The sequence below is a fragment of the Sturnira hondurensis genome, unplaced genomic scaffold (genome assembly GCF_014824575.4).
Source record: "Sturnira hondurensis isolate 20B ecotype Veracruz unplaced genomic scaffold, ASM1482457v3 Scaffold0021632, whole genome shotgun sequence".
NCBI lineage: Eukaryota > Metazoa > Chordata > Mammalia > Chiroptera > Phyllostomidae > Sturnira > Sturnira hondurensis.
This window is the reverse complement of record NW_028094263.1, coordinates 3771788-3778004: the sequence shown is the minus strand read 5'-3', so window position 1 is coordinate 3778004 and position 6217 is coordinate 3771788. Positions and strand designations below refer to the sequence as shown.

At 54.0% G+C, this 6217-nt stretch overlaps 1 protein-coding gene across 3 annotated transcripts in view; it reads right to left on the bottom strand.

The window, feature by feature from the left end:
* Positions 1–257: 257 nt before the first annotated feature.
* The window catches only part of SOCS7 (suppressor of cytokine signaling 7), a 33323-nt gene continuing 27363 nt past the window's right edge, over positions 258–6217 (bottom strand). For all 3 annotated transcript variants that reach the window (XM_037033603.1, XM_037033604.1, XM_037033605.1), the window contains one exon: positions 258–5884. The gene's annotated coding sequence lies outside the window, so the exon portion shown is untranslated. The remainder of the gene's footprint in view (positions 5885–6217) is intronic.

The window sequence follows — 6217 nt, the reverse complement described above, 5'->3', positions numbered from 1 at the left end:
ACAGGCTCAGGCGTTTGGTCCCAGAAAGTTCTCCGGGGTCCTCCCGTACCTGTTAAGGAAGAAGGCAGCTTTGGGCAATGGCCAGCAGACTCGGGAGTTTTTCCACACCTCTGGCTGTGCTCTGGTTGGCTGACGACACTGGACACAGGGGTTCCCCAGTGCCCAGGAGTGGGTCACCTGACCCTAGGGGGTGTGGTGTGAGGAGTCATTCGAAATGGGGGGAAGGGACCAGAAAACACACATGAGATAACATTAAGTAATTCTAAACATTTTTATTTCAAATCTCTTTTCACCCCTCCCCAAAAAGACGTGAGTCAGTACAGTGATCATAAAAAGGAGGTACAAACACAAGGGCCAAAGTCTCCCGCACGGACACTTACAAAAACGGGGAACGGCACGTGGGTTCCGCACAGGACCTGCGGCAGCTACGAGTGCCCCTTTGTACGAGTCAAACATGCCTATTAATACAATATGTACAGACATCCCGCTCTGGAGCTAATCTACAGGGACATCCCAACACCCACCCCGCTAGCCCCAGAAAAATACCAAAACACACCCAAAGTGCATTTGTTTTGTTTATATCAAAACATCTTTCCCCACCCGCCCTCAGGCCCTCCCGCCCCCTTTAAGATTGGCCTGCAAGTCTATTTTAACCATTTAGTAATTTCTTATAGTTTATGAAAATAAATTATACAGTAACTATTTTAATAAATTAAGCACAAAAAGGGAGGGGAAAGGAGGAAAACTAAATGGGAAGATAAAAGCCAGGCCACGCTTTGGCTTGGAGGGGGTGGGGCGGGGGGGGCCTGAGGACAGAAGTGGTTGCCAGGGATGTGGCTCCCCTCTGGGCAACCACTCAAGCCCAGAATGACACCCCTCTTATGTTTCTTAAAAACAACCAAGAAATGTACAGCAGCGGCTATGCCACGGGCAGCACCGGCGGGGGCGCTCCAGTGCCTGGCCTGCCTACAGTGGCGCCTGGGTTATGCTCGGCCCTTGGAAGAGGTTCTAGGCCTAACTGCGAGGGGCAGGTCCCGGTCAAGGGAGCACCAGGGACAGTCGGACCAGCCTCCCCACACCCCCTGAGCTGCACAGGGGGCTTGGGATGCAGTTCGGAGCAGGGCTGTGCGGGCTGTGATCATCCTGGGTTCCAATCGAGAGTGTCCTGAGCTCGCCTTGCACTCTGTCACCAGGAGAACTATGATCGCAGTCCAGCTGCAACCAGACACTCGTGTCTTCCCACCATGGCCGGCTGCTGGTCGACTGCCCCTTGATGCCTCTTGGCATAGTGGGGGGAGCAGTTCCAGGTGCCCTCTAAGTGAGATGAGATGGGTGTGAAGGCATGTCACAGACTCAGCATGCAGGACTGGCTTTCTGGGAGGTAGATGGGACTGCGAAGGGATGGGAGAAGGGGCAGCAAGGACAGGAAGGGAAACAGGAAGAAACCGGATAGCACCTACCAGGAAGGTCGGGAAGGGGTGAAAAGGGCAAAGACAACGTGAATCTGCATGTAAAGAAAGACCTTTCCCTGGCAGATCAGAGCCAATATTTGAAATACAATGAATTATTCTACTTCCCTTTCTAACTGCAGCACCTGAGTGAGTCCCGGTGTCTCTGCATCGGAGGCCCAGCCTGCCGCACTCCTCCAGGCTTTGCTCTGCACCGCCTCCAGGCCTCCCGTCCTCCTGTGCTAAGCAGGAAGGCTTCAATGCCAAAACAGGACAGACATGGAGACAGCGGACTTGACTTTGCCTTCTTGAGCTTTGTGGCCCAATAATCCCATCGCGATCATGGGGGAAAGGGGGGGTCACACTTTTATTTTTTTTCTTTTTCTTTTTTAATAAAAAAAGGTTTTACTCCCCAGGAGTAAATAAATCATTTTGAACTACTGATAAACACTGCTGCAGTGAAAAGAAAGATGGCTACATGTATGCAATAGCACAAATTCAGTGTGAGAACAGCCGTGTTGACAATTAAGAGATAAAAATCATTTACCGTCCCCCCTTTCCCACAGATACAACCGAGAGGATTCCCATAGGGAAAACGTCTAACTCAACAGCTCCTCTGGTAGGGATGGGGGCGTGTCATTCTTCTAAAAGCGGAAAACAAATGGCAAGTACGCCCCAGCGGAGATGCTCTCAACACCCCAACCAGCAGTAAGACTTCTGCAAATGAAGACGCGCACAGAGGCGCACACAACGCCCGCCCACCCGCCCTCTGGCAGCCGCGGCACTCTATCCCAGTGGCCAGGCCTCCGACCTACCTCGGCTCGTGGCCACAAGAGAAGCAGCAGGGCTGGACACGTGGAACCTACGGTGAAAGTCCTTCCCACCCCCATGCCCTGCTGGGCCCCGAGGGCTCCTAGCAGGCCTTGCTTTTGGGGCTCTGGGGTGAGGCCTGAATGGGCTGGCCCCAAGGGCAATCAGCTGCACTCCGGTCTCTCACACCCACATCTGGGACCACTAACCACCCTCCCTGTTCCCCAGTTCTTGGGTGTGCACTGTAGGGGGCTTACAGCTCTCTCAACGTCGTTTCCAACTTTAATAAGGGGCCTACCTAACCAGCTAAGTGAAAAGGAGGAAAGGAGGTGGTGGCGTATCAACTGGGCAGAGAGCTCCCAGGCACGCCAGTCTTCACGGGAGGCTGATGGCTACAGGCCTCGGGCTCACATTCCAGTGAGTGTGCGTTCCCTACAAGGAGGCACAGGCTGTCCACAGGGCCAAGGTCATCGCCAACAGTCCTGAACTCCCAGCTGTCACCCATTTACCCAGTCCCTACCCCAAAGCTCCTCCCCTCCCTACTCCTGTGCTCCTACACAAGTTTCAAGTAATGGCAAGTTGTAACAGTAGTTGTCACCAGTTCACAGTGGTTCACACCGTCCTGAGGAAAGTCACAGCAGATCGACCACCACCAAGCGAGGGCCCCACAGGCAAGGACGGAGGGCATTGACTTCATTTGCCCACAGCTCAGAAATCAGTGAGGGGTGAGGACCCCTTCCAGTGTGTGACTTTAAAACAACCCAGAAGGAGTAAGTGCCCTATGTAGACTGCATCCAACGAGCACAGCGCAGAACTGGCCACAGAGAGGGTGGGCCCAGCCAGGAGAGACGAAGGGCAGTGCTGACTGCAGGCCAGCTGCTCTTGCTCCATTCCTTCTGCCACCAGGCTGGCACCTCCGCCTGCCCCTTCCCCCACACCTCCTGAGGGGCCTGCCTCCCCTTGCACAACTCTGTGCTGAAGCCCATGCTGCTGAGGAAAACTAGGATGCAGCCTGGGCTAGGACTGAAGCACAGAGGTCACGGACATGGGTAGCGACCGCCACTCCCAGGAAACGCAAGGAGAGGGCTGTGGTTGGGCCACCTCAGTGGGTTTGGATTAATACCTGAGTGTAGGATTTTTCCCAAGGAAACCTGGTACCACGGGGGCCCAGGAGCTCTGCCTCACTCACCCAGGCTGCACTGAGAGCAGTGAGGTCCTCGGCCATGGGCAGAACCAGGCTGACTTTGGGCTTCAGACCACTTCACCATAAGACCTCAGCATTCAGATGTGCCCAGTGACTAAGAATTTTCAGTCCAGGCCACCGCACTGAAAACGGACTCCTAAGTGCTCCTGCCCTACCTCGGGGTGTGCATTTTAAGTGTACACTGCGCAGACTCCTGCTTCCGAGGTTCTGGTTCATGTGTTTCTCAACTCATGGCCCTGCCCCCACCTACAACCCAAAGCCTCATGGCCTCAGAGCTTCCTTGCCCCGTCTGGTCCACCCCGAATCGCGCCCGCTCTGCATTTCTGCACAGACGGCCCGGCTCTCTGCCACACCGAGTCGCTCTCCCATTGCTTCACGTGTGGCAGTCACCTCAAAGCTTCTGAAGGCCAGACGCCGTGTCCTCTGCTTCTAGTGTCTCCCACAGTACCTACCCCAGAGGCAGGCAAACACACACTAAAACTATTTTTTAAATTATGGGTGGCAAAAATGGTTAAAGAATAAAAATGCCAGGTAGCCGCACATCAGCCACTCAAGGATCCCAATGGATTCCAGGCTTCGGGCTCTACCATGACAGGGTGGGGTGGGGGCGGAGCTTTCTGCAAGGTGGTGAGCTAATCTGCACCCTCAAGAGGCAAGACTCACAGGTTAAGCCAATCTCTGGGATCAAAATCCTAAACAGTTGTCATTCCATGGAAGCCAAAGACAGAAGAGGTACCTCCTGACAAATCAGAGGCGGGCCGTGTTTATGGCTTACAGCTCACTTTGTGGACCACCTGTTCAGAGGCAAGTGACAATGCCAGTTCCTCCAGTTCAGCTACAAGGAGGAAGACTGGGCGCTCCACGCAGGCCGTGAGGCAGAAGGCCAAGGCCTCCTGATGAGGCCATCCTGTAAACTTACACGACACCGAGGCCTGCCCCAGACCATCGGGAGACCGCAAGCCTGACAGCATCACTTCTCTTACGAGACGAGGCAGACAGAGACACAGGGGAAGAGGCAGTCTAGTGGGACACTTACTGCAAAGAGTAATAAAGACCAAACAGCTCAATTTTCACATCTTAATAGCAAACCTTTCCCCAGAGTAATTTACAGAAAAGCAAACTCATAACCTTATACGATTCGACGATGGCCTGCTTCAGAAAACATTAAAGAGCACTGAAAAGCAGTGCAGCTTTTCCTCCTCCTCCTCACTTCCACCTGCAAGGCAGGCAACTCGGAAACCAGCACCTGACACAGGAAAACGTCCTTGCTGCCAGCGGCACACACAAAAGGAGAAGTGATGCCCTCCTCCACTCTGATCTAAGGACACCCCACAAAGGCGGGGACGCCAGACAGCTCTCTCGGAGGGGCACAACCACACAGCTTCGTCTCACACCTTCCACCCACCCCCTCTCCCCAGCTCACAGACACTGGAGGTAAGTAGCACTGACTCCTGAGTCACGGGTACACTGTGCTGTTAGAATCTGGGGGCACGCTCCACTGACTTCACCAAGCCCACAACGGGAGTGCCACTGCTCAGGTGACGAGAAAAACTGCCGCCCTGACAGTTGGCGGAAGCAACAGGAACAACGCTACCACAACCAAAGCAAAACGGACAGTTATCCTGGGTAACGGGTTGAGGGTGGGGAAAGAATGGGACTAACTTGAGGTCACAGAGCTTAAAAATTAAATAAAACAAACTAAGTCCAGCTTCTATGAGAGGTGATTCTGAAATCAGATTCCTAAGTCTTAAGAGGAAAGGATGCGAGGGGGCGCTGCTTCCCCCAGCAGAGGCCACTGCCAGTTTTTGTCCAGTAATCTTCGACCACCCACCTCCTCTCCCTCCTGCTCCTTCTGAAGCTACCTGTGCATAGAGAGAAGCAGATTCTCATCCCTCAGACACGTCTCACTTGATTTGCACTTCTGACTCCTTCCCTTCCCTTCTTCAAGGTCAACGGTGAAACCTGCACCCACCCTGCCTTTGGCACCAGCTGCCGGACCGGTGCAGGACTGGTGGTGCCCCACCCGCGCCCCCACTCCCCGGCCCGTCACCTCCTTTGGACCTGCTCACCCTTCGTACCATTCCAATCTAGCGGGCATAAACCCCAGCTGCCTTTGTGAGTTTTCCACACAGATAAACATAAATATCCGAAACAAAACTTGTGAAAAGGGAACAGTGTTGAGACTTCTTCCAGTTTTCCAGGAGCTTGCCCAGTTCCCGGACACCAGGGGTGCCCAGTGGGAAAGGTGGGGCCCCTGCTCGGAGAGGACGGTCGTGTGCTTCTTCCCAGCCCAGGGTGGCCAGGGGAACCCATGTCTGCGCAGAGGGTCCCAACCCTTCCCATTTCCTCTTGTTTTTTCTCACTCCTCTTTTCATGGTACCTTCATCTGGTTCTTTGAAATCGAAGCTTGGCAACCAAATGCCTAGGGGACAGAAATTAGAGAGGCTCAGCAGAGTGGAACCATAGAGCGAAAGAACAGTCTCGCCTCTAGGGCGTAGCTCCAGAGAACTGGAGTCCGTTGGCCAATCACTTCCACAAACGCTGTGGCAGCAGCCTCTGTCAGAGTCCAGAGCAGGCTCTGACCTGGATGCCAAAAAAGGTTCTAAAATAACTATACCCTGCCACACTGCCTAACTCCTCTTTCGGTTCCCCTTGCCCCTTAACTTTCTACCCATTCTCCCTGCCTCACTTCTCCCCGAGGCCCACCTGCTCCAGGGATTAAAAAAGGAGCTGAGCTCTGGAGTGACGCCTTGAG